Below are 27456 nucleotides of genomic sequence, written 5' to 3'. Positions count from 1 at the left end.
AGAATCAGCTACATCCAGAGAAAGAATACTGGGAAATGAATGTGGACTACTTGCATTTTTGTTTTTCTTCCCAGGTTATTTTTACCTTCTGAAACTGATATTTCTTGTGCAATAAGAGAACTGTATGGATCTGTACACATATATTGTATTTAAGATATACTTTAACATGTTCAACATGCATGAGAATGCCTGCCATCTAGGGGAGGGGATGGAGGGAAGGAAGGGAAAAGTTGGAACAGAAGTAAGTGCAGGGCACAATGTTGAAAAATTATCCATGAAGATGTTCTGTCAATAAAAACCTATAATAAAAAAAGAAAATTATCCATGCATAAGCTTTAATTTTAAAAAAAAGAAAAATTAAAAAAAAAAAAGAAAATCCACAGTCAGTCCCCACAGTCCTCTCTCTGGGTGCAGATGGCTTTCTTCATCACAAGACCATTGGAACTGGCCTAAATCCCCTTACTATTGAAAAGAGCCACATCCATCAGAATTGATCACCATATAATCTTACTGTTGCCATGTATGTTCTGCTCATTTCATTTAACATCAGTTCATGTAAGCCTCTTCAGACTTCTCTGAAATCATGCTGCTGATGATCTCTTATAGAACAATAATATTCCATAGCATTTATATACCATAACTTATTCAGCCATTCTCCAACTGATGGACGTCCACTCAATTTCTAGTTCCTTGCCACTACAAAAAGGGCTGCCACAAATAATTTTGTACATGTGGGTCCTTTCCTTTTTTATGATCTTTTTAAGATAACCCAGTACAGACACTGCTGGATCAAAGGGTATGCACAGTTTGATAGCCCTTTGGGCATAGTTCCAGATTGCTCTCCAGAATGGTTCCATCATTTTATAACTCCACCATTAGTGTCCCAGTTTTCCCATATCTGCTTCCTAGAACATTTATCATTATCTTTTCCTGTTATCTTAAGTCAATCTGAGAGATGTGAGGTTGTACTTCAAAGTTGTTTAGTATGTATTTCTCTAATCAATAGTGATTTAGAGTATTTTTTTCATATAATTATAAAGGGCTTTAATTTCATTATCTGAAAATTATCTGTTTATATCCTTCAACCATTTATCAGTTAGGGAATGACTTATATTCTTAAAAATTTGACACAGTTCTTTATATATTTAAGAAATGAGATATTTTTCTATTTGTTTAGATCTAATTTTATTTGTGTAAGAAGTGTTTTATAATTGTCTTCATATAGTTCTTGAGTTTATCTTGGCAGTACACCCTGTAAAGGGTGTATTTTATTTTGTCTACAATAATTTTAAATGGAATTTCTCTTGCTGATGGACTTCCCTTCTAATCTTGTTTGCATTGGTTTTGTTTGTACAAAACCTTTTTAAAGTAACATAATCAAAAGTATCCAATTTGCATTTCATAATGTATTCTAGTTCTTCTTTGACTACAAATTCCTTACTTCTCCCCAGATCTGAGAGGTAGACTATCTTTGTTTTTCTAATTTGCTTGTAGTATTACTCTTTATGTCTAAATCAGGAACTCATTTTGATCTTTGACCTTGGCATAGGGTGTTAGGTGTGCATCAATACCTATTTTCTGCCACACTCGCTTCCAATTTTTCCAGAAATTTTTGTTAAATAGATTTTATCCCAGAAGTTGGGGTCTTTGGGTTTATCAAACACTAGATTACAAATCATTGACTATTTTGCATTATGAATCTAACCTATTCCACTGTTTGACTACTCTATTTCTTAGCTAGTACCAAATGGTTTTGATGACATATGCTTATACCTTATCTCTCCTACCTACTTTACTCCCAGAAAGAAGATTTATATTTGGCAATGGTCCAGAGGTTAAAGTTTAAATCAGAAAAACTGCCCCAACCTAAGGTAATCCAGGAGATAATACTGAGAAGGGATCATCAGACAATAGAAGAACTAAGAGATAACAGTGTCACAAAAACCCCCAAAAGGAAAGAAAATTCAGGAAAGATTACTTTATAATGAATGTCAAATGCAGAGAATTAAAGAAGAATGAGAATTAAGAAAAGACTAGCATATAGTCAATAAAGATAGCCATTTCAGTTAAATTATGATGTAGGAAATAAAATTATGAAGAAGTGAGCGTGAAAAGGGAGTGTAAGTAGGGACACAGTAAATGTAGACTTTGGTTTAGATGTTTAGCTAAGAAAGAGAAAAAGAGGTAGGTATAGGCAAATAGCTTGAGGGATTCTAGGGTTTAAGGAAAATATTTTAAAGGTAGAAGAGACTTGTGAGCTCCATGGCTATTGGACTCTTCCCTGATAAATTGGAAAGTAGGGGGATAGGAAGATTGTAGACTCAGTCTTATGAAGAATCAAGGAAGGAGAATAAAGGTAAATACAGAGGAGTTACCCTTTTCATGAGAACAACCAAGTCTTCAGAGATTGTAGCAAAAGAGTAGAGAATGGGGAAAAGATGTAAAGAATTCATGAGACATAGAGAAGAAAAACCGCATGTGGCAATGGCTTCTTTTTTGCAATGTAAAGAAGATATAATTTCCCCATCATCATCCCTGGATAGTTGAGACAATTACAAAAAACAAGATTTGAAGGTAGCAGCAAGAAGTATAACTGTAAAATCACACTGACTCAATGTTCCCTTTATAAAATGTAGACCCTCTTTTCTGCTTTGCTGCTTTTAAAAGTTCAACTTAATTGTTTAAGGAAAAAATAGACAAATCTTTTCAGGGCTTTAAATAAAACATAAGGAAGTATTAAAAAAAAAATAAAACTGGAGGAAGTTCCAAGTCAAGAGAGAGCAGACTTATAAGTGCTTTGTGGAGAACAGTTGTTAGAGTGAGGAGTGGTTTTCTTCCTCTCCTTTCTATAAGCTATGGCATGTAGTGGAAGACACCACAAGAAATGATTTGAAAGTTATTCAATTCATTTAAGGAGGGAAGTACTTTTGAGGAAGGGATCCCTGGTTGTACAGATGAAAGTCAATTCGAAAAAGATGCAACTCTGGAAACAACTAAGAAACTACCTGGAGGAGATGCTCTACCAAAAGACAGATGCTTAAATACTTCACAAAGAAAGAAAGGATGTCTAATCCTTGCAGTATCAGAAGTTGTGAGCTGTCTTGGCACACATTTATTCTTTTTTTTTCTTTTTTTAATTATTATTTTAACTTTTTATTGATAGAACATATGCATAGGTAATTGTTTACAACATTATCCTTTGCACTCACTTCTGTTCCGACTTTTCCCTTCCCTCCCTCCACCTCCTCCCCTAGATGGCAGGCAGTCTTATACATGTTAAATATGTTATAGTATATCCTAGATACAATATATGTGTGCAGAACCATACTCTTGTTGCACAAGAAGAATTGGATTCAGAAGGTAAAATAACCTGGGAAGAAAACAAAAAATGCAAACAGTTCACACTCATTGCCCAGTGTTCCTTCTCTGGGTGTAGCTGATTCTGTCCAACATTGATCAATTGGAACTGAATTAGATCTTCTCTTTGTCGAAGATATCCACTTCCATCAGAATACATACTCATACAGTATTGTTGTTGAGGTGTATAATGATCTCCTGGTTCTGCTCATTTCACTCAACATCAGTTCATGTAAGTCTCTCCAAGCCTCTCTGTATTCATCCTGCTGGTCTTTTCTTACAGAACAATAATATTCCATAACATTCATATACCACAATTTACCCAACCATTCTCCAATTGATGGGCTTCTATTCATTTTCCAGTTTCTAGCCACTACAAAAATGTGCCACAAACATTTTGGCACATACAGGTCCCTTTCCCTTCTTTAATATCGCTTTGGGATGTAAGCCCATTAGTAACACTGCTGGATCAAAAGGTATGCAGTTTGATAAAGTTTTGGGGCATAGTTCCAAATTATTCTCCAGAATGGTTGTATCCCTTCACAACTCCATCAACAATGCATCAGTGTCTCAGTTTCCTGCATCCCCTCCAACATTCATCATTATTTTTTCTTGTCATCTTAGCCAATCTGACAGGTGTGTAGTGGTATCTCAGAGTTGTCTTAATTTGCATTTTTCTGATCAATAATGATTTGAAACACCTCTTCATATGACTAGAAATAGTTTCAACTTCATCATCTGAAAATTGTCTGTTCATATCCTTTGACCGTTTATCAACTGGAGAATGGCTTGATTTCTTATAAATTAGAGTCAATTCTCTATATATTTTGGAAATGAGGCCTTTATCAGAACCTTTAATTGTAAAAATATTTTCCCAGTTTGTTGCTTCCCTTCTAATCTTGTTTGCATTAGTTTTGTTTGTACAAAGGTTTTTTAATTTGATATAATCAAAATTTTCTATTTTGTGATCAATAATGATCTCTAGTTCTTCTTTGATCACAAATTTTTTCCTCCTCCACAAGTCTGAGAGGTAAACTATCCTATATTCCTCTAATTTATTTATAATCTCTTTCTTATTCCTAAATCATGGACCCATTTTGATCTTATCTTGGTGAGGGGTCCTCAAACTCCGGCCCATGGTCCAGATGCTGCAGCTGAGATCGATTATCCCCCTCACCCAGGCCTATGAAGTTTCTTTATTTAAAGGCCCACAAAACAAAGTTTTTGTTTTTACTATAGTCCTGCCCTCCAGCAGTCTGAGGGACAGTGAACTGGACTCCTATTTAAAAAGTTTGAGGACCCCTGGTATGGTGTTAAGTGTAGGTCCATGCCTAATTTCTGCCTATACTAATTTCCAGTTTTTCCAGCAGTTTTTGTCAAATAATGAATTCTTTTCCCAAAAGTTGGGATCTTTGGGTTTGACAAACACTAGATTGTTATAGTTATTGACTATTTTGTCCTATGAACCTAACCTATTCCACTGATCAACTAATCTATTTCTTAGCCAATACCAAATGATTTTGGTGACTGCTGCTTTATAATACAGTTTTAGATCTAGTACAGATAGGCCACCTTCATTTGATTTTTTTTTTATTAATTCCCTTGAAATTCTTGACCTTTTGTTCGGAAGAACAAATTCATATGGAAATATGAATTTTGTTGTTATTTTTTCTAGGTCATTAAAATAGTTTCTTGGGAGTCTGATTGGTATAGCACTAAATAAATAGATTAGTTTAGGGTGTATTGTCATTTTTATTATATTCGCTTGGCCTATGCAAGAGCATTTAACATTTTTTCAATTATTTAAATCTGACTTTATTTGTGTGGAAAGTGTTATGTAATTTTGCTCATATACTTCCTGACTTTCCTTTGGTAGATAGATTCTCAAATATTTTATGCTATCAACAATTATTTTGAATGGAATTTCTTTTTGTATCTCTTGCTGTTGGATTTTGTTGGTGATGTATAAAAATGCTGAGAATTTATGTGGGTTTATTTTGTATCCTGCAACTTTGCTAAAGTTATGAATTATTTCTAATAGCTTTTTAGTAGAATCTCTGGGGTTCTCTAAATATACCATCATATTATCTGCAAAGAGTGATAATTCCTTTAATGTCTTTCTCAGCTGTTACTGCCGAGGCTAGCATTTCTAATACAGTATTGAATAATAGTGGTGATAGTGGGCAATCTTGTTTCACTCCTGATCTTACTGGGAAAAGTTCCAGTTTATACCCATTACATATGATGCTTACTGACAGATTTAAATATATGCTCTGACTATTTTAAGGAAAAGTCCATTTATTCCTATACTCTAAGTGTTTTTATTAGGAATGGATGTTGGATTTTATTAAATGCTTTTTCTGCATCTATTGAGATGATCATATATGGTTTTTGTTAATTTGATTATTGATATAGTCAATTATGCTAATAGTTTTCCTATTATTGAACCAGGAACTTCATTCCTGGTATAAATCTTACTTGGTCATAGTGTATTATCCTGGGGATGATTTTCTGTAATCTTTTTGCTAAATTTTATTTAAGATTTTAGCATCAATATTCATTAGGGAGATTGGTGTATAATTTTCTTTCTCTGTTTTAAACCTGCCTCATTTAGGTATCAGTACCATGTCTATGTCATAAAAGGAATTTGGTAGGATTCTTTCAATCCCTATTTTTCAAATAGTTTATATAGTATTGGAGTTAATAGTTCTTTAAATGTTTGGTAGAATTCACATATAAATCCATCTGGTCCTGGGGATTTTTTCTTAGAGAGTTGAATAATAGCTTGTTTTATTTCTTTTTCTAAGATGGGACTGTTTAACCAATTTACTTCTTCCTCTGTTAATCTGGGCAAGCTATATTTTTGAAGGTATTCTTCCATTTCATTAAAGTTATCAAATTTATTGGCATGAAGTTAGGCAAAGTAACTCCTCATTATTGCTCTAATTTCCTCTTCATTAGTAGCGAGTTCTCCCTTTTCATTTTTAAGACTAACAATCTGATTTTCCTCTTTCCTTTTTTAAATCAGATTTACTAAGCATTTATCTATTTTGTTGTTTTTTTCATGGAACCAACTCTTAGTTTTATTAATTAATTCAATAGTTTTTTATTTTTAATTTTATTAATCTCTCCTTTTATTTTTAGAATTTCAAGGTTAGTGTTTGACTAGGGGTTTTTAATTTGTTCCTTTTCTAGCATTTTTAGTTTCAAGCCAATTCATTGACCTTCTCTTTCTCTATTTTTTGCAAGTAGGACTTTAGAGATATGAAATTTCTCCTTATTACCACTTTGGCTGCATCCCACACATATTGGTATAATGTCTCATTATTGTCATTTTCTTGGGTGAAGTTACTAATTATGTCTATGATATGCTGTTTCACCCAATTATTCTTTAGGATGAGATTATTTACTTTCCAATTATTTTTTGGTCTATTTTCCCCTGGCTCTTTACTGAATGTAATTTTCATGATGCAATGATGATTTTCATTGCATCATGATCTGAAAAGGGTGCATTTACTATTTCTGCCTTACTGCATTTGAATTTGAGGTTTTTTATGTCCTAATATGTGGTCAATTTTTGTATAGGTTCCATGAACTGCTGAGAAGAAAGTGTATTCCTTTCTGTCTCCATTTAGTTTTCTCCAAAGATCTATCATATCTAACTTTTCAAGTATTCTATTTACCTCTTTGACTTCTTTCTTATTTATTTTGTGGTTTGATTTATCTAATTCTGCGAGTGCAAGGTTGAGATGTCCCACTATTATAATTTTGCTGTCTATTTCTTCTTGCAGCTCTCTTAATTTCTTTTTTAAGAATTCATCTCAAAGCCTAGGATTGACTTTTTCCTTTCTTTGCAACCCCAGCACTCAACACAATTCTTACACATAATAAGCATTTACTAAATGTTTATTGACTATTTTACACTGCAGTTTTAATAAATGCTTTTGCTAAGAGCTAATTATGTCTGCTAGTTGGTTGTTAGTAAGTGTATTATTTAGGACTTATGTGTTAAAGTATTAGGACTAGCCACTGAAATGATATAAACAACCATTAGTATCAGTTACCCTTTAGGTACCCAAACTGAGTTTGAGTCCTAGGAGGGCGTGTTACATCAGTAAAGAACAAAGTGAGGTTTTCATCTATAGAGATGTGGAAGAATGAATGTGAGGGGCTTTAGGAGAGAAAAAGAAGACAGAACAGTCACTGTGAGGCCTAGTTTATAAAAATTTGTTCTGGAGAAATAAAAGTATTTTTCCCCTAAAATAAGTTAATTAAGAAAAATCACAAAACTAAGTGAAACAGTATCTGTTATCAACTATTCTTATGCTATGTAGTTTTTAATCAAGCATAAAATGTGGATTTATTAGTGTCCCTTACAGTCACCTCGGTGGACTTTGTAAAGTAAATATGACTTGGAGAACTAATTGCTTGAAACATTCATTTTGCACAGGTGTTACTGGTTCATGCCTGTTCTTGTAACTGCACTACATTCCTTGCAGTGGTGAATGGTGACTGGTTTACTGAATGTACTCTGGGCAAAAGAATGTTTCAGTGGAGGCCTCAAGCATACAAAAACAACTATCTTCAGATTGAATTTAAATTAGGCTGTATACTAACATTTGGTTTAATCACTTTTCAAAATGTCGTTTTAAATTTGGAAAGATCTTATATCATATAACATTGATAATGATGGTATTAATTTATATCTCAGTAGAATGGTTTTGCAAGAAACTCAAATTGCTTTATAATTGTTGCCTCATTAATCCTTACTCTATACCTTTAAGAGTCAGTAGGGAGAAAATAATAACAGCTCCATTTTCCATATGCAAAAAAAAAAAATACTTAAGCAAAGAGAGTTGTGGATCAGGTAAGAATATATCCCTTCATATGAAATATATGGTACGGATGAATGGTATCTGAGTGGCACACGATGTCAATAAAACCTGAGTTTGAGTCCTGTCACATATTTACTAGATAGGAAACCTCAAGAAAATCTCTTAACTTCTGCCATTTTCTCATCTGTAAGAAGAACTTCACAAAGTTGTTGTAGGGATTAAATGATATAGCATACATACAGCACTTTGAAAACTTTCAAGTGATAAATAAGTAGTAGCTAGTTTTTGTCTAATACCCTTGTTATAATACTCAAAACATGATACTTTGATTTTCAAAGTGTTCAAATATTCCTATTACTAAATAACCAATAGATACTAAATAGGCTCAACTAAGTTCTGTGCTGGAAAAGGACTCAGGCCAAAATTTGATTTGGACATTCTTCCTTTTTAGCATTAGGAGTTCATGTACCACTTTTATTGCTCTTAGGCTAAAAAGTAATAATAACTTTCATCAACAAGATATTTGAGGCAATGGGAGGTCATTTCTGGGTGGCATAGATAAAATCTTTCAACAAAGAGCAAGGAAAAAAATTATAGGAAAGCATGTTATACAGATGCTCACATCATTCATCTATATTTCATTTGGCTATTCTATTATTTCTTCCAGAAATCATAATGCAAGTCTGGATAATACTTGCATGTGATTGCATGAGATCTTTAGACTCCCAGAATGTGTGTTCTGAGTACAGAATTAAATGCTCTGAGACAGAATCTGATTTTGATTCTCTATGAATCATAGGTCAAAACCCTAACTCTTTTAACTTCAATGTCCTCATCAGTAAGATGAACTTCCTTTTGTATTTGTTTTAATATGTCTCTAGCAAATTTTGGCATCATTTTGAAGAATTAGAACTGGGTTTTTAATTTAATATTTTGCTTTTCTCAGTTGCACATAAAACAATTTTTACATTTGTTTTTAAAATTTTGAGTTCCATATCCCCAAAGAGTTATCAAACTGTGCATATCCTTTGATCCAGCAGTGTTTCTGCTGGGCCTATATCCCAAAGAGATCATAAAAGGGAAAAGGACCCACATGTGCAAAAATATTTGTAGCAGCAAATTTTTGTAGTGGCAAAAAACTGGAAACCAAGTGGAAACCAACCATCAGTTGGAGAATGGCTGAATACATTATGGTATATGAATGTTATATTATTGTTCTATAAGAAATGATCAGCAGGATGACTTCAGAGAGACCTTAGAAAAACTTACATAAACTGAATCTCAGTGAATTAAGTAGAACCAGGAGAATACTGTACACAGCAACAGCAAAATTATGCAATGATCAATTCTAATGGATGTGGTTCTTTTCAACAGCTAGGTGATTCGTGTAGTTCCAATGATCTTGTGATTAAAAGAGCCATCTGCACCCAGAGAGAGAACTGTGGGGACTGAGTGTGAACCACAATATAGTATTTTCACTTTTTAGTTGTTTGCTTGCATTTTTTTCTCATTTTTTTCCCTTTTTGATCTGATTTTTTCTTGTGCAGCATAATAATCATGCTGCACATATATAGTTTATTTGCCATCTAGGGGAGGAGTTGGGGGAAGGGAAAGAAAAATTTGGAACACAAGGTTTTGCAAGGATGAATATTGAAAATTATATATGCATATGTTTTGTTTTGTTTTTGCTGAGGCATTTGGGGTTAATTGACTTGATTTGGATCACAGCTAGGAAGTATTAAATGTCTGAGGCCAGATTTGAACTCTGATCCTCCTGACTTCAGGGCTGATATTCTATCCACTGCACCACCTAGCTGCCCCTATGCACATGTTTTGAAAATAAAGATTTCATTAAAAAAAAAAAAAACCTTTGAGCTCCAGATTCTCTTCCTCCTTTCTTTTCTTCCCCACCCACAGCATAAGTAAAAAAAAAAACAATTCCCAAAAAAGTCATTTTGTGAAAGAAAACATAGATTTCCCCTACTCCAAAGAAACCCTTAAGAAAAATAAAATTTAAAAAGTATGCTTCAATCTGTATCCAGACACAAGCAGTTCTTTAATTCCTTCAGAGCAATCTTGGATCATTGTATTGCTGAGAATAACAGTCATTCACAGCTCATCATCCTACAACATTGCTATTAATTTGTACACAGTACTTTTCACTTTGCATGAGATTGTGGAGGACTTTACAGGTTTTTCTGATAGTAACCTCTTGCTCATCATTTCTTATAGCACAATAATACTCCATATCATCAAATACCACAATTTATTCATCTATTCCCCACTTGAGGAGCATCTCGTTAATTTCTAATTCTTTGCCCTGAGAAAAGAGCTGCTCTCTAAATATTTTTGTATATATGGATCCTTTTCCTTATGAGTGCTATTGTCAGGTCAAAGGGTATTAATGATTTTATAGTCCTTTGAACATAGTCCCTAATTGTCCTATAGAATGGTTGAATCAGTTCCACTAGCAATGCATTAATGTCTCATTTTTCCACATTCCTTCCAACATTTGTCATTTTCCTTTTCTTGTCTATTAACTGTTTTAATATGTATGAGACAGTACTTCAGAATTATTTTAATTTGCATTTCTCTAATCAATAGTAAGTTAGAATATTTTTTCATTTGGCTCTACATAGTTTGAATAGTTCATCTGAATACTATTCATATCTTTTGGTCATGTATCAATTGAGGAATGGCTCCTTTTTTATTGATCAAATTTTTATTTCAATTCTATATGTATTCCCTATATGAGGCTTTCATCAGAGAAACTTGTTTCAAAATTCTTTTCACAATTACTATTGCTATATATAATTTATTTCCCATTTATCTATTCTTTCTCTTTTTATCCTGTCCCTCCTCTTACCATCCCCTTCTCCAGTATGCCTTCCTTTCTAGTACCCTTCTCTCTTCTCATATCCCATTCCCTTCCTACTTTATTCCAGGGTAAGATAGGTTTCTATACTCATTCTATATTCTATATTCTATATCATCTCTATACTCATCTACATGCATTAATTGTTAGGTTATTTTTACTTTGAGCCAATTCTGATGAAAGTAAGATTCACTCACTCCCTCTCCCCTCCCTTTCTTCCCTTCACTGTTAAATTTTTTTCTTGCCTCTTTTAATGGAAAATAATTTGTCAGCCATCTTCCCACTTCCCTTTCTCCTAGTATATTTTTCTGTCATTCCTTAATTTTATTTTTTATATATTATAATTTCATGTTCACCTGCATCCTCCATCTGTGTACATTATTAACTTCCCTAATAATGAGAAAGTCCTTATGAGTTACAAGTATCATCTTCCCATGTAGGGATATAAACATATCGACCTTATTAAATCCCTTATGATTTCTTTCTCCTGATTATCTACTTATGCTTCTCCTCAGTCCTGTATTTGAAAGTCAAGTTCTATTCTGCTTGGGTCTTTTCATCGCAAATGATTGAAAGTCCTCCATTTTGGCAAAAATCCACCTTTTCTATTGAAGGATTATACTCAGTTTTGTTTGGTAGTTGATTCTTGGTTGTAATCCTAGCTCTACTGCTCTCTGGAATACTATTTTCCAAGCTTAAGGACTGCAGGATCCTTTAAGGTAGAAGCCACTAAAATTTGTGTTATTCTGACTATGACTTCACTAAACTTGAACTGTTTCTTTTTGAATGCTTGCAATATTTTCTCTTTGACCTGGATTTGGGCTATAATATTCCTGGGAGTATTCATTATGGATTCTCTTTTAAGGAATTATTGGTGGATTCTTTCAATTTCTCTATTACCCTCTGGTTCTAGAATATCAGGATATCTTCCTTGATAATTTCTTGAAAGATGACGTCCAGGCTCTATTTTGGATCATGTCTTTCAGGTAGACCAATAGTTTTAAAATTATCTTTCCTGAATCTGTTTTCCAGGTTAGTTGTTTTTCCAATGAGACATTTTTTCCATTTCACATTTTTCCATTCTTTTGGTTTTGTTTGATTTCTCATAAAGTCATTAGCTTACATTTGCTCTATTCTAATTTTAAGGAATTATTTTTCTGAGTGATTTTTTTGTATCTCCTTTCTCATTTGGCCAGTTTTGCTTTTCAAGCATTCTTCTCATTAGTTTTTTGTATTTCCTTTTGCATCACTCTCATTTCTCTTCCATTTTTTTCCCTTTATCTCTCCTATTTGATTTTCAAAATCCCTTTTGAGCTCTTCCATGGGCTGAGAACAATTTCTCTTTTTCTTGGAGGCTTTGGATGCAGTTGCTTTGATTTTGTTATCTTCTTATGAATGTGTGTTTTGATCTTCGTTATCATCATAGTAACTTTCTATGGTCAGAATCTTCTGTTGTTTGCTCATATTCCCAGTCTATTATTTTTTACTATTTATTCTTTGTAGGGCTCTGTATCCAAGGTGCAAGGTCTCAGGACTTTAGGGTTTTGGTGCAGCTGTTTTCAGAGATTCTTCTAGGGATTTGTAAGTTTTGTTCTTCTAAGAAGAAGATCCAAGAAGAAGCATGTTTACTATTCTTCTGATCCATTATACCTGTAAGTTCAAGTGTATTAGTGTTCCTTCTTGCCCTAAGACTATCAGCCAGAACCATAACTCTGATATTTTGAGACCTCCGAAAGTCTTCACTAATGCTACTGCTACTACCACAATAGATGCTAATTCAATCCCTCTCAAATCCCACTCCTGGTTCTCTAGGGCCTAATGTAACAAATCTTTTTTGACAACCTTCAAAGTCATACTTGCTGTCTCTGGGCTAAAAGGTATAAAAACTGTTGCTGCTGCCATTGAATTCAGAGGCCCCAAGGCCCATTCCTGGTTTCCTGAGTTCAAGGCTGTGCTATGGTAACATGAAACAGAACTGCACTACACTTCCATTTGGTACAACAGACTTTTCTGCTGACCTTCTAAGCTGTCTTTGGCTGGAAATCTTGACCTGTGCCTCCTGTTTTTTTCAATGGTAATATTTTGGTTTTTTATTTACCCAACTGTAACATGCCTAACAATGTAAAATAATTGAGAATCCCTTGAACTTGTCCCCAAAATAAATAACACTACTTAATCACTTCGTTTTCTTTTGTAAAAATTAACAGATCTATGTAAATGCGTGCTGGAGTCAGAACTAAATTTGCAACTGAACAAAATTTATTGATATTGTTACTGCCATTCTATATACATACTTTTCTGTACATGCAAAAATTTTTTGACAATTATTCTACTTCTTTAAGATAATCCTGGAATACACCTATATATCAGTTCATCAGTTCAGATAGAGACCAAAAACAGAACCTTTGGCCATGCAACAAATTATAAAAAGAAATAAAAAGAGCAATGTAAAATCACTGAAAATACTATTTAGTAATCATAGTAAATGCCAATGTTGAAAATACTTTGAGTAGCAGTATGAAAACATAAATAATGATTAGAATGTTCATATATTGAAAATAAGTTCCATAGAGAGGCTTATAGACTAGGAAAGAATGGTTTTCTGTGATGTTTTCAATGTTCAAGTCAGGCTTTTTGTGTATATCCTGGTAATATTTATTTCTCTTTCTAATGAATTTGGTTTTAATTAGTGTATTTGTTCATGTGGTTATCTGGGAGACAATCTATCCAAATAATTATTATCTTGTTTATACTATAAATTTTCAAAATCAAAAACATGAATGTATTTGACATGTTTCCTAGGCACATGGTATGATAACTTTATGGTTGTAATGATGAAAATGATTGTTTTTCACCATGTTGGCTGGATATCTTCAATTCATATTTGGGCATTCCTTTTTTTGGGCCTATGATTCTAATCTATCAAAAATTTTATTTTTTACTCTGAGAAGAAATATCTTTAATGTGTCTCAAGTAAATATCCTATTTATTCCCAGGGCTACTACCATAGAAAATCCTATTTCCTAGCAAGTATTCCAATCTTCATTTTCCCAATCATCCATCTTTTATACTGAAGGAAGATTATTATTCTTTGTCTATGTTACCCTTCTTAAATCTATTCAATAGTTCCTAATAATTGATTAATGATCAATGGGAGACAAGGACATATAGTCACCAATTATTCATATCAAGTGAATTGGCATGATAGATGTTCCCTATTAGTAGTAGTTCTCTGTCATCATTCTAAATTCTTAAATAATTAGTCTGGCAGAAATTATTAATTTGGGGAACTTCAATACTTTAATCTAGATTGTTTATTAGCAAGTGTCTTCCTTTCTCCACCTGAAAATTTTACCTACTAAAAAGTAGCCTAGGTGTTATCTAGTTTTTAAATAAAGTAGTGGTAGCCCTAGTCCCAGTAGTATCCTTTATCACCCTTCTTCTCATGATGGAAACTTAGTCTTTGCTTAAATTTTCTCCTGTGGGTGACACACGGATATCCAAACTAGAACATGTAGTAATTTTAAAATATATTTATTATTATCTGTTTAATGACCATTGACTATATATTCCAAAAGGAGGATATCTCTTTTTTTTATTATTTAATAGCCTTTTATTTACAGGTTATATGCATGGGTAACTTTACAGCGTTAACAATTGCCAAACCTCTTGTTCCAATTTTTCACCTCTTACCCCCCACCTCCTCCCCTAGATGGCAGGATGACCAGTAGATGTTAAATACATTAAAATATAAATTAGATACACAATAAGTATACATGACCAAAACATTATTTTTCTGTATAAAAAGAATCAGACTCTGAAATATTGTACAATTAGCTTGTGAAGGAAATCAAAAATGCAGGTGGGCATAAATATAGGGATTGGGAATTCAGTGTAATGGTTTTTAGTCATCTCCCAAAGTTCTTTCTCTGGGCGTAGTTGGTTCAGTTCATTACTGCTCCATTGGAAATGATTTGGTTGATCTCGTTGCTGAGGATGGCCAGGTCCATCAGAACTGGTCAAGGAGGATATCTCTTTACCCTTAAAGAGGGCATTATGTATGTTGCAGTAACTATACATTATCTGTTCTTTTCATACTCTATTCTGAGTCAATTGATGCTTTTCTTCAAAGAAGGGATATTGGAAGGTAAAATTAAAGACAAAGATCCCACCCATAGTCAGAAAGCTTCTTGTTTAGCTAGGATAATGAGCCTGGGATGTGATCCTTTGTTCAGAGCAACTGGTTAGGCTAGAATTAAATGGAAAAGAGAAAGAAAAACAGACAGAGACAGAGACAGAGAGAAAGGGAAGAAGGAGATAGTAATATTCTGAAAACATTCCCTCTCTTTTTTTAAAAAATGAAAAAATAGCCTCTAGTATTTTTTTTTCTCTAAGATTTTTCAAATAACATCAATGGTAGTTTTACTGTTACACAGTTAGTTAGTGATTGAGCTCAGATTTAATCTCAGGTCTTCCAACTTCAACCTTATGTACTCCTTCTAGTATGTAGTAGTGTCTCTCATAAAGAAACATGCTAATTAAAATATGAGCTAAAACCAGGAATTGATTATGAAAGTGATAAAGTCAAACTGTATCTAGACACTAATTTCTGTTAAGAATATTATAGAAAATAATCTATATATAATGCTATATTTAACTATCTTGATGAATATATGTATATATGCATATGTATGCATATTAAGCATATTTATCATGTATAAATAGCAAAATTTTCATTATTGTGATCCATATCTCAATTCATGGTTAATATAATGCCTGTATTATATGAATTTGAAATTCAATTATGTTAATGGTAGATATATCTAAACTTAAAGCTTGAATCTGAATTTTGACACTTTAGCCTACTTTTCTGATAATATTCTAGTGTGCAATTGTTCATCACTTCAGATAAAAGCCAAGAACAAAACCTCTGGCCATACATCAATTAGAAAAAGAAGTTTGGTTTTTCAGTCATTTTGGTTGTGTCCAACTCTTCACTAGGTTTGTCTTGGCAAAGATACGGGAGCAGTTTGCCATTTTATACTGCAGTTGATTTGTCAATAAGGAAGCTGAGGCAACAAGGGGTAAGTACTTGCCCAGGGTCACACAGGTAATAAGTGTCTGAGGGTAGATTTGGACTCAGGAAAATGAGTCTTCCTGACTCTAAGACTGGCACTCCCTCCACTGACCCATTTAGTTTCCCTAGAGCAAGATATAGAAAAATGCAAAATCTAAAATATAGAATTATTAAATAAAAACAGTGATTATTTCATTTTATATACAAGACATTCTATCTAATTATAATTAGAAACATATCTATATCTATATATATCTCTCTATATATATATATATACATAGCAATGAATTAAATGATTACAATTCTGTCAAATTTGTACTACCACACAAAATCTTTACCTATTTTATGATATGCAGAGATGTATACATCTTCTCCATGTTACTTCTCTGGAGATGATAGTGGAAGATCGAAAAGTGGTACCAAATAATTTGTTATTAAACTATTCCTGCAAAGCTTCTATCATTATTTGTCACACAGAACTTATGTAGCCTTTAGACATTCTCTCAGCATCATAAGAATTAAATAACTTGCCAAAGCAGAAATATAAGTACTTTCCATTCAAGACTTTTAAAAGTTAAGAAGCTCAGAGATGTAATACACAAATTATTTTTGATTGCATAAGGCAACTGCAAACATCCTGGAACTAGAAACCTGAACTTCCTCAAGGAATTGCTCTTTAGTTGTTTTGCTCTCTGATTTTGTGATGAGATAGACAGTCAAGGCTCAGATCTCATCTTTTATTTTGTTTATGCTCCTCATAACTCTGGACACAGTGTTGGATGATGCTTAATAAGTTGAATTGACTTTGAAATATTACATTTTATTTAATATTGATGAAATTTATTTTAGGATGAGTCAGTCATGGGCTATGTTTTACCAGCACATATTCTATTTCAAACATAACTATTGCCTTTCAGATTATGGGCTACTTATATCACATTGTTGCCTGGAATGACTAACCCATCACTCAACTTAAATGATTCAAACATTCCTTATTGCTTTTTTTTTAAACAAGCCTTGTGTCTGCCGCAGAATTTCCCTCCCTCAGATTGCCATCAAATATGTAGCTGAGAACCATATTTTCATTTTATTTAGGAAGAGTATAAAATCCTCAAGTGCAATGAAAAGCATTAGATGTCTGTTGTATGACATCTTAGAAGTAAAAATTTTGAAATAACTTTTTACCATTAAAACAATATTAACTGTACAGCTTGTTACTTGATTCAAAATACTTGTTCTGTAGATGGAGCACTTTCAATCAAGTACATAATGGGAAATCAGTAAATTGTTTTAATGAATATTGTTTTAAAATTATTTCTCTTTAGACTTCTTTCATCTAATTCCAACAAAAGAAGATACTTCTATGTATTGATAGCTTTGTGGATTCATCTTCATATCCATTCAGATCACATCCTCTTTATGCCATTAGTTTTGTGCAATTCCTATGTGAGGTATTGTTGTTCAGTCAGGCCCAATTTTTTCATGACCCTATAGACCAAAGCAGGACTTTTCTTAACAAAGATATTGGAATGGTTTGACATTTCCTTTCCCAGTGGATTGAAACAAATAGAGTTTAAATGACAGTATCACACAGTTTATAAGTGTTTGAGGCCAGATTTTAACTTAGGTCTTCCTGACTCCAGACCCTGCTCTCTAAACGTTGAGCCACCTAGCAGTCTCCATTCCAGTCTATATCTTTCCATAAACCTGTTCTAGAATACCCACTTAATATCTTTCCTCTAGTCACTTTAATATATCCCATGTAAATATGTAGCACTTACACTAGGAGCAATTGGGGGCCCTAAGATGTGAACTAAGCAAGCAACAAGTTCAGAAGCAAGGGCCGCTGTGGGACCTTGCATAAGTGACTAAATCTCTATCTGTTTCAATTTCCTCAACTATAAAATGGTAATAATAATAGTGTTGCCTCTCAGAATTGTTGTGAAAATAAAATGAGATAATATTTGTAAACCACTTAGAATAGTGTCTAGCACAGAATAGATATCATATAAATGCATACTTCTGTCCTTCTTTCCATAGTACTTCTGTGGAGTCCTGGCACCATGGTTGGATAACCTTATATCCAGCTGGAGTGTCTTCTTGAATGGTTTTTGGATAGTTTTCAATATGCTAGTGCTCATCTTTTCTAATAGAATTTTACACAGAGTTCATGACCATACTTTAGATGTGTGGTCAATGATTTCTCTTGGGCTTATATTTGTATGACCAACCTTAAGGATAAGTTTCTCACCTCACCTTTCTCAAACAGGATTATGATTACATGTTTCTGTTTGCAGAAAAGATCACTTTCTTAGATACTAAATGAAGTTCCACCTATAATTTCTTGGTTTCAAAATGTTAAAAGGTAAATCTGACATAAAAATGTCCATCTTTCCACAGATGCTTGTCTTGTTTGTTTTGTTTTTAGAGGCTGCATATAGTAATATCTTCAGGCATAGTGCCAAATGAAGCGATACTGTCAATGTTGAGCTAAGCTTTCCTACTACACAATATGCACACTGTCCAGGTGTACTAGAATCTTCAACAGTTATGACCAATTCAGTCCTCTTCTGAATCCAGGAAGTATCCCATAAACCTATTTTTTTGGGAAATGGCATGGTGATCTACTTCTTGTATTTCATGTGGGTTCAAAAAGCACCAAACCTATCTGGTTCTAGAATTCCTAGAAAGAGAACTTCGAAGGATTTTCCAAAAGGTCATATCATCCCTCTATTCGGACAAATACAGTGGCAACTTATTTCTTCACTGGTTGAATATAAAGACCTCAATAAAAGGAAAGCCAGGGGAAAGATGATAGATTAGCAAAAAGTGCTACTACCACCATTCTCCAGCAGATCTAGAAAATGCATCAGATCAAATACTGATGGAGAAATTCAAGAAAACATTACAATGAGTCACTTTTCAAAGTTAAGTTGAAATAAAGTGACAGATAGAGAGGTCTGCAACCATAGGTGATGGAGTCTGACCAGGATTACAACTTGCACAGAGCACAGCATGCTAGAGAAAGGAGAAATGTGCACCTGGGAAAGAGAATTCATACAAGGGTATTCATATCAGGGTACTGTGACTGTTAGCACTTTCTCCCAGGATCCACTTCTAGGTCACAGTTTTAGGACAGACTGAAGAGTGGAGCAACACCAAAAGACATAATTATGTATAAGAAATCCAATGAGAATCCTAAGTAGTTTACCAGAAGAAAGGCAAGTTCAGAAGCAAATATAAGAAGTATGGCTCAATTCCAAGGAGCAGTGCAACAACTCAGTTCCAATTTGTCATCCAGCCTGAAGCCTGAATAGGAATAACCATAGCAGGAATCTCACATTTAAGAACTAATGGAGTTCTGTCATTCTGAACTAGCAGAATTTCCCAATTAACTGATAGTGTCTGAGCAGCAGTCTATTGTTTTTCATCCCCCAAACCCATAAGAAATTTGGAGAATGAAGTCAAAATGGAAAAATGAGAAAAAAATTAAAATTTTCACCATTACGGTGGCAGGGATGCTCAAGACACAAACAAGAAGAAAATATTTTCAAATTATTTATAAACAAAGAATCTAAGAAAAACACTTATTGAGCAAAAAATTAACTTGAAATTTTAGAGATAAAGAAAGAATTTTTTTAAGAACTAAAATGTTTCTTTTAAAAAAATGAGAATGCTTGAAGAAAAATTAGAAAAGAAATGAGATCTATGGAAGAAGGAATTGGAAAGATAATTAATAGTATGACACAAAAGTTATAAAATTTTGCACAAAAACCTCAAACTCCTTAATAATTAGGCCAAATTGAAGCCAGTGATTCTATGAGCCAATAAGAAATATTAAAACAAAGTCAAAAGGCTGAAATGATAGGAGAAAATATATGTATCATAGCAAAAACAACCAATCTGGAAAACAAAGGACTAAAAAATTTAAGAATCATTAGGCTACCTAAACTCCGTCATATTTCTAGAAAACTGCTTAGATATCTTAGAATCAGATAGCAAAATAAACATAGAAAGAATCCACCACTCATCTCCTGAAAGAAATCCCCAAATGAAAAATCCTAGGAACATTATATCCAAAATATATAGAACTTTCAGATTAAAGAAAAAATTTCTACAAACAGCTAAAAAGCATTCAGGTACTGAAAAGCCACGGTCACACATTATTTACCAGACAGTATAAAGGAGAAGAAAATAATATCAGAGAAGCAAAGAATATAGGCCTTCAAACAAAAACAAAACCTTGCTCAGCAAACTGAGGGAGAGAGAGAGTAGGATAAGAGGAGGAGGAGATTAACCTTTAATAGAAGATTCCAAGCATACTTTATGAAAAGAACAGAACTGCCTAGAAATGTTGAAGTTCAAACAGAAATTAAGAGGGAAAAAAGGTAAATATGAATGAACAATGATAAGGGGCTAAAGGTAAATTGCTTACATTCTAATATGAATAGATGATTATATGTATTACCTCTGATTTCTACCAACATCATCATCATCATCAATTAGACAAGTCCTGGGAGTGGCTTAGTTATGACTTCATTAACTTAAAAAGAATGGAAAGAGGGAATGAAGAGAGGTAAAGGAAGGTTAAAGAAAATTACCTCACACAGTCATAATTTGCAAGTAGACAAGAAAAAAGGGGAATTACAGGGAGGATAGCTTAAGGGAGGGAAAAGTCCTAAGGAAAACTTTTACTAAGGAGATAAAATAAGTATTTATAGCTATTTTTTGAAGTGGCAAAGAATGGAGGTCTGAGAAAGTGCCAATAAACTGGGAAATGACTAAACAAATTTTGATAAATAAATGTGCTGGAATACCATTGTTATAGAAGAGATAATCAAGGAGGAAGTTTCAGAGAAACTTGGGAGGATCTGTATAAACTGAACTTAAATGGAATAAGAATGCTTTATATATGACAACAATATGGTAAATTCTAAAAACTGGAAGATCAATGTAATGATCAACTATAATTGTAGAAAACTAATGAACATGGTAACCACCTCCAGAAAAAAAAGTAAGGGTCTCAGATGACAGACTAAGACTATATATGAATATGTGTGTATGGATGTGTATGTGTATGTATATATGTATACACATACATATATATTTGGCTATGATGAATTGAAATTTTTTTCCTTGACTGCACATATTTGTAACAAGGGTTTTGTTTGTTTGTTTGTTTTCTGAGTGCAGTGGAGTGGTAGAAGACATTGAAATAGGATAGGGCAAAGGCAGATCTTTTGCTGATTAGAAAATATATATATATAACTTTAAAAAAAACACATAAGTTCTCCACTAAAGATTTAAAGTCCTTTACAAACTTGCCTCTTTCTTGCTTTCCAGAATTGTTACATTTTCCCCTGCCTCCATCTATCCTATAAGCCAGCTACTTGTTTTTTCTCATACCAGACAATCAATCTCCTGCCTCTGGGTTTTTCTGCTGGCTATCCCTCATATCTGGAATACTTTTTCCTCATCCCTGCCTCTTAGTTTCAAGATTCATTTCAGATCTTTACTACATGGAGGCTTTTCTTGTTCTACTCCACTTTGTATATACTTTGTAGTTATGGCTATTTATATATTGTCTTACCCATTAGAATGTAAATCACTTGAAGGTATATAGCATGGTGTTTTGGCCTTTCTTTATGACTGGCAAAATAAAAGTGCATAATGAATGATTATTGGGTCACTGCTTGTATGACATGTAACTTTGAGGGGAGGGGACAACCCTCTGCAAAGCAGTATGTATAGGAAGACATGTAACTGAGTCAGCTAGGTGAGTCTAAAATCAAGAAAACTTGTGTTCAAATTCGGTTTCAGCTAATTACTAGTAGCACCCTGAGAAAGTCATTTAATTATTGTCTGCCTCAGTTTCCTCATTTGTAAAATGTGGCTGATAATAGTCCATATCTCCCAAGGAGGTTATGAGGATCAAATTAGATAATATTTACAAACAAGTATTGCAGTATCTGGTATGTAATCGGCAACTAATAAATTCCTATTTCCTTCCTTTCCCTCTGTGTCAACAAGGTCACAAATCTAATCACAGATGAAAAAACTAAAACAGAATCTATGGTACTGGATTTAGATGAAGGAAAGAAAGGAAGGGACAAAAGGAAGAAGGAAAGGAGAAAGGAAGGAAGGAAGAAGGAAGAAAGGAAAGAAGAAAGGAAAATGGAAAGAAAGAAGAAAGAAAGGAAAGAGGAAGGGAATGAGGAAGGAAGGGAAGAAGGGAGGGCGGGAGGGAAAAGAGGAAGGAAGGAAGGAAGGGAAAAAAGAGAAAAAACTACTCTATTTAGGTTTCGATGACTGTTATATATGATTTGGGGTACCATCTCTTAAAAATACAAGAAGTTTTAAGCCCATGATAAAATCTTACTTTTTATAGGAAATATTTCCTAATCCTCCTCAATTATAATGCCTTCTCTCTAATAATTAGCTGTGGTTTATCCTTTTTCTCCAATCTAACTTGTTTGTACAGTTATTTACCTATTGTCTTCCATTAAATTATGAATTTCTAGAGAACAGCTACTATGTCTAAATTTTCTTTGTATATTCATTGCTTAGTACAGTACCTCACACATAATAAGTGCTTAATAGAATAGATTCACTGACAATCTAATTGTCAGTCTAATTGATAATCTAATATTTCAGAGTCATCACTATTAATTGTGTGACAAGACTATCAATTTTACATGCAGTAAAATGGAACTTCAGCTATAGATTAAGGATATAAAACTAAGAGGCATATGGAAGTCTCATGAATTGGCAATATCTCCAATCACTTGTAAATATTTAAAAAGCTAAGAAAATAGTGTCCTGTCTTTTATGCCTGCTTATTTACGATACTTCCCTCCAATAAACAGTGCCTGACCAATGGTAATCTTTTTGTGTGTGGTTATTTGATGATTTTGGACAATGTATTTACTACAATTTTGAGGTTTCTTTATGAAGGGCAGGGGAAGGGAAGAATAGATGCATTTTGTCAGTAAATCTTCCAGCCTTTTTGAGTGGGAGGAATGAAAGTTCTGAGGTCATACCTAGCCCTGGCTCCTGATGTGGCAGCACATTGCATTACCAAGCAAATTATTGGACCAGCTGTGTTTACATATCTTGAGCCACTGAAAGTAAATGATCTTTGTTTTGATAATAATGGAGTGTATTGTACTTTCATTTATAAGAACTATCAGAAAATCTCTTCTTTGGCTATGTTCCAGAAACTGAGAATGGCAAGAACATGATTGAATTAGTGATTCCCCTCCCCCTTGGCTCTGAATTTGTAAAATACTGAGTATGCCTGGAAGTGATAAAGTTTTAAAATTCAGTGTGATAATCACTGAAAATAATATTGACACCTTAAATATGTCAAGTTGAAGACTTGATCTTTAAATAATGATGGAATTATTGTTGAAAGCTTATATGTTCAACTAAACTGCTGTTTATAGTAGCTAACATTCATACAGTTTTACAATTTGTAAAATAATATGTATATTATCTAATTTGATTTTCATAGCAGACCTATAAGGTATGTGATTTTTATTATCTCCAATTTACACATGAAATAATATACTGAGAGAAATAAAGGGGCTTGCCCAAGATCATATAACTACTAAGGGTCTGAGGTAGGATTTGAATTCAGGTCTTTCTATCACTAAATGCAATTATGAATTCATTATGCCAATCTGAATTCTATGTTTATCATCTTATATTGTTGATATTGTCTGGCAGAAGGTTAGAGCATTTTAAACATCTTCCCTATTAATAGTTTTGAATGAATACTTATTTGAGTTTTTTAAATCCCTAAAATTTATTGTATTAAGATTTAGACAAATTGAGTTTTGGTGCATAACATATTTAGATTTTATATTTATATTTTACATTTGTATATTATATTAAAATAGAAAATTTTGATACCTATACGTATTTATGTATAACTACATCTTTTTCTTAAGGATTTAAGTATTTGCAAAGGCCAAAAAACATGATTAGATTTATAATTAATTATTGGTTAAACAATTTAGGGTTTATGGTACATACTTTTAAATGTTGTATATCATCTTTTTTAATCCCCTTTTATATTTTTTGAAAAATGCATTATTATCTAAATTATTGAGTCTTACCATTTATACCAATCTGCACTAATATTACCAATGTATCACAGGGCCAGCTTGCCTAGTGTCCCAATAATAATAAATTTTTTAAATTTAATTTTATTTAATAAATAATTTTTTATTTAATTCTTTTATTTAATAATCAGTCTTTTATTTAATAAATTTCATTATGCATTTTTATTGAGTTTTGTTTGCCTAGAATATGTACAAATTGTGAATTTGTTGCAGAATCAAATGTATATGAATTTCAAATTAACTTTATTTTTGAAGAATTTTGGCATAATATTATGCCTTTCTTTGTCTCTTTTAATATTTCCACATTAGAAGTAAAGTTTGTCTTATCATCTGTCACTCCTACTTTTTGTGTTTTGTCAATAGCATGGTAAATTTTAGACCAGCAGTAATTTTGAATATATAGAAATCTCTCACTAGTTTTCCTTGAACTCTTCTAACAGAAGGAATTATAAACTTTCTTATTTCTGTTATTTTTGTTATCATCTGGACATAATAGAACTACTCCAAACAATTTTTAAAATAATTTTACTACCAATATTTTACCTTGGACTGCTCCTTTTTAGGTAAAAGATTCTACTGCTCCTGCTCCAACATATCTGGGATATTAGAACCCAATCTACTAGTCTGAATATGATCCAGCAAAATCATTTCAGAACATGTACTACATTTACAATTATTTTCTCTTGGCTGTTATACACAAGTATATACTTATCTGTATGTACACCTATGTATGTGTATGTATATATGTATGTATGTATATATATGTATCTGTGTGGTATATATGTTAGTCTATATATTTTGTTGGTAGTTTTTTTTTTATAAGAAGGCATATCTCTGCAAACTTAGCAAAGTGTACTTAGTTCTTAAACATCTTCATTAAGCATGCTCAGTTTTGTTGCGTAATTTGGGGTTTATGGTTCATACTTCTTAATTTTGTAAATTGAATTCCAAGTTATATGATCCTTTTCTTCATTAAAAAGTCCACTCTGATCTTATTTATTATTCCTTACTAAGTGATTTTTTATTCTTTATTTCATCACAATAACATTTCCTCCTATTGTTGAAGCACTGAAGTCAAACTATAATGGATCTAGTGAAATATAGTGTCTAAATTATTATGTTTTTCTAAATTGTCCCTGCAATGTTTAATTGCTGAATTATTTGTTTTTTCCCCAATAGTTTGGCTAGTTTTTGAGCCCAAAATTTGCATTGTGTACAATGCTATTTTCATCAGTAATTCTATGGATTATTTATTTTTCTGTGGATTTTCAAAACATTTTTATTGTTAGTCATTTTCTTAATTTCATTTTTCATTCTACTTTTGTATATTTTGAGGTTTGCACTTATTTTTGGATTTACTAAAGTTCTTTAATTTTTCTTGCTATTGTCAATTTTTGCTTAATTTCTTATAGAAGTTATATGTTGATTATCTACCTCATGATAACTCTCAAGGTATGCTCTATAGCTCCTTTTTCCATATTATATGCTCTTATGACCAAATCTGACCCACTGACTATTTCTGTATTTTAAAATCTTATAAAACTTTATTATAAAATATAAAAACCATTGTTGGCTAGCTAGATATATCAAAATGAGTAGTGTGTTGTAGTTTGCTGACTTTGCTTTAACTTCTTCTCTTGTTCTATAATATTTAGTGATTTTTTATTTAATTATTTTAAATTTGGTTTGTTTTATTTAACATGTATGGGACTACCTGTCATCTAGTGGAGAGGGTGGAGGGAAGGAGGGGAAAAGTTGAAACAGAAGTTTTTGCAAGGGTCAATCCTGAAAAATTACCCATGCATATGTTTTGTATATAAAAAGCTATAATGAAATAATAATAAAAAAATTTTGGTTTGCTTTACTTTTCTTGTGCTTTAAAAAATATCCATCTTTACTTTTTCTTCTTTGTGTTGTTTTGTGGGAGGTGAGAAAAAAGTCAAATCTCCTTTGACTTTCTCACTCTTGGACTCATCTTGCAATCATTTCTTTTAAAGGTTTTTTAAAAAAATAAGTTCATATTCTAAATCACGGCATATTGTTATTGACTATTATCTCTCTCTCTTTTTGGACAGAGATATAGTATTTTCTAGGCAAAGCAGTTTCTGACTTCTTTTTCAGTTATACTTCTGTAGGAAATAGTAAGTTTAATTGGAAAAATGTGAAACTACCTATTTTTCCTTGCTGAAAATCAAATAAGGGGAATATAGTGGGAGTGAATCATAGCTTTCTTTCTCAAGAGGTTTAGATTTCTCAAGAGGCTTATTTAAACACTTAGTTATTTATGTACTTATAAATTTGGGAGCTAGATTGGGAAAAAATTTGATGGGAAGATGCATGGATGGATATTGGTTTTGAAGGGATGATAGAAGTCCACATGTTCCCAGAACAATATTGTAATGGTCTACTACATTAAAAAAAAATCCCTCAAAAAAAATCTGTCTCCAATGCATGATCATGAAATGAAAGTGTCTGTGGCAGTGTAGTATAATCTTTGGCTGGTTCACCCATTCTGAAAAGTTTAAGTAGAGTCTTGGAAACAAACATCATTTGCTGCCTGTATACTTAGCTGAATACTAAGCCAGAAAACTGGATACTATCTGGCCAGTCTCTGGACATGGAAATCAGAGAAATAAGTACCCCCCCCCTCAAAATAGTCCTAATATCTGTGATCCTTTCCCACTTTTGTAGTGACAGTGGCAAAGTGGCAAAAAGAGGAGGTGTATGTGTGAAGAGAATCACATGGCTTTAAATATATATATATATATATATGTAAATATTAACTTAGCTTTTTGTACTCTAAATCAGTGAATTAACAAGCTTTTATTAAGTACTTAATATGTGCCAGACATTGTACTAAGTACATGTAATACAAATAAAGACAGAAAGATAGTTCATTATGGAGACACATAAGCAACACATTAAAAAGGAGCTGAATTAAATAAATGGGAGATGAAGGTATTTGGTACAGTATTATGGTATAGAAAATCTGAAGTATTAGCCTAAAGTGGAATGAAGACATGGCTGGTCTAGATGTCTTCCACAAAATGGCAATTTGGGGAGAATTAGCCATTCAATGAGAGAGGTTGCAGAGCAGAGTTATTTCCAGTGTGCGAAATACAAGTGTAGAGAGAGCTTCCACAATGAAGAGGTTTTTAATGGAGTGGTAGAGAAAGTCTAGAGAGA

The sequence above is a fragment of the Sarcophilus harrisii genome, chromosome 2, assembly GCF_902635505.1.
Source record: "Sarcophilus harrisii chromosome 2, mSarHar1.11, whole genome shotgun sequence".
In the NCBI taxonomy this organism is placed as follows: domain Eukaryota; kingdom Metazoa; phylum Chordata; class Mammalia; order Dasyuromorphia; family Dasyuridae; genus Sarcophilus; species Sarcophilus harrisii.
Note: the sequence above shows the minus strand (reverse complement) of the source record.